At 45.7% G+C, this 2,271-nt stretch overlaps 1 protein-coding gene across 3 annotated transcripts in view; it reads left to right on the top strand.

Annotated features, from left to right (window-relative positions):
- Positions 1 to 2,271, top strand: part of YWHAE (tyrosine 3-monooxygenase/tryptophan 5-monooxygenase activation protein epsilon) — a 57,295-nt gene that overhangs the window by 51,018 nt on the left and 4,006 nt on the right. The gene's annotated exons all lie outside the window — the stretch shown is intronic.

Genomic DNA, 2,271 nt, shown 5'->3' with positions numbered 1-2,271 from the left:
GCCGGAGCCCAGCAGGTTGAGGCTGCTGTGGCCGGGAGCAGCCATTGCACTCCAGTCTGGGTGACAGAGTGAGACTCCAACTCAAAAAAAAAAATGTTGCATTGCTTGAGGCTAGCTGTTGTCTCTTGGTCAAACCAATATGATGTACTGACTTTAGAAAGCGTTACACTTTTTTTTTTTTCCTTCTTTTTTGAGTTAGTGTCTGTCTCTGTTGCCCAGGCTGGAGTGCAATGGTAGGATCATGGCTCACCACAACCTGCTGAGTAACTGTGACTACAGTCATACACTACTATACCCAGCTAATTTTTGTAGAGACCATGTCTCACTATGTTGTGCAGGCTGGTGTTACAATTTTTTCTTTTTTGAGTTAGAGTCTCACTCTTAAGCTGGAGGGCAGTGGCATGTTCACAGCCATCACAGCCTCGACCTGCTGGGCTCAGGTGGTCCTTCCACCTTATCCTTCCAAGTAGCTGGAACTACAGGCATGCACCACCACACCTGGCTGCTTTTTTTATTTATTGTAGAGATGAGGTCTTGCCAAGTTGCCCAGTCTGTTCTCAAACCCGTGGGCTCGGGCAGTCCTCCCATTTCAGCCTCCCAAAGTGCTGGGATTATAGGCGTGAGCCACCCTGCCTGGTCTGCTGTTATACTTTTTAAAGGTGTCTTTCCTTTTCTTGGAAGGATTGAGTCAGATGTGACTTATTTGGGGTTATGCTACTAAAGTGAGAAATAGCTAACTCAGCTTCAAAAGCTTACTAGCTCTATGAAATATCTAGGTGTTTGCCTGTATCAGAATTGGCATGAGATGTGACATATAGGACCTACTTACACACTTTCAACAAAGCCAGATGGAGCCACAGAATACTTTTCAACACAGCATTTCAGGCTGGGACTCAAAACCAGTTTAACAATAACTGTCAGAAAGAATGGCCAAACAGTTGTGGACTCTTCACAGTTATCCCCAGCTCAGAGAAGAATAATATTTCCCTGTCTGTTGGAGGGAATGAAAGTAAAGTATGTGGAGAGTTGGTAAGCAGTATTCACTCAAGTAAGCTATACTCCGCTAATCTTGGTGGGTGGGTGGGGGGGCAGTTTTTTGACAGTAAAAGTAATAAAGAACGTGGTCTGAGTTGAAATGCAATTTAAAACAAAACAGAAAAACAAAACCCCAACATTTGTTGCCAGCTCATATAGCTAAGTTACCACATTGCAAAATTATGTAGTATTGAAGTTTATACTTTATAGTGCTGTTTTAGCTCATATCACTGATAATCAGTAGTTAAGAAATCAAAGTAAACTATGAAGTTGTTTCATATGCGCATCTAAATATACTCTTATTCTTGGTTAATAATGTACTTATAAAATAGACTACTGCTTATGTTTTCATAGGAGAGCATTCCTTTTTTTTTTTTTTTTTTTTTTGAGTTGGAGTCTCACTCTGTCGCCCAGATTGGAGTGCAGTGGCCTCTCCCAGCCACCGCAGCCTTGATCTGCTGGGCACCGGCGGTCCTTCCGCCTCAGCCTTCCAAGTAGCTGGAACTACAGGCGTGCGCTACCATGCCCGGCTGATTTTTGATTTATTGTAGAGATGAAGTCTCTCCAAGTTGCCCAGGCGGGTCTCGAACCCGCAGGCTTAGGCAATCCACTCACCTCAGCCTCCCAAAGGCGTGGGATTACAGGCTGAGCCACCGAGCCCGGCTTGGGAGCATTCTTATACAAAGCTGTTTTGTTATATTTTAGTAGAGGTTTATTTTTAATCCTGGAACAGTTTTTTGGGTTTTTGTTGAGTTGGACTCTGTCATCCTAGCTGGAGTACGGTGGCAACAGTCACAGCTAGCACAGGCTCAACTTGCTAGACTCAGGTGATCCTTCTGCCTCAGCCTTCCAGGTAGCTGAAATTACCAGCACATACCACCGTGCTCAGCTAAGGTTTTGGTTTATTGTAGAGATGAGGTCTTCTCAAGTTGCCCAGATAGATCTTGAACTCCTGGGCTTAGGGAATTGTCTTCCCTTTGCCTTCCAAAGTGCTGGGATTGGCTGGGTTCAGTGGCTCAGCCTGTAATCCCAGCACTTTGGGAGGCTGAGGTGAGTGGATTGCCTGAGCCCGTGGGTTTGACACCCACCTGGGCAACTTGGCAAGATCTCATCTCTAAAATAATAAAAAATTAGCCGGGTGTGGTAAGCGCGCACCTGAAGTTCCAGCTACTTGGAAGGCTGAGGCGGAAGGATTGCCAGAGCCCAACAGGTCGAGGCTGCAGTGGCCGGGGGCGG

Source organism: Carlito syrichta, unplaced genomic scaffold (assembly GCF_000164805.1).
Source record: "Carlito syrichta isolate Samal-C Ts95f unplaced genomic scaffold, Tarsius_syrichta-2.0.1 Scaffold304738, whole genome shotgun sequence".
Lineage (NCBI taxonomy): Eukaryota > Metazoa > Chordata > Mammalia > Primates > Tarsiidae > Carlito > Carlito syrichta.
This window is presented reverse-complemented; position numbering and strand designations above follow the sequence as displayed.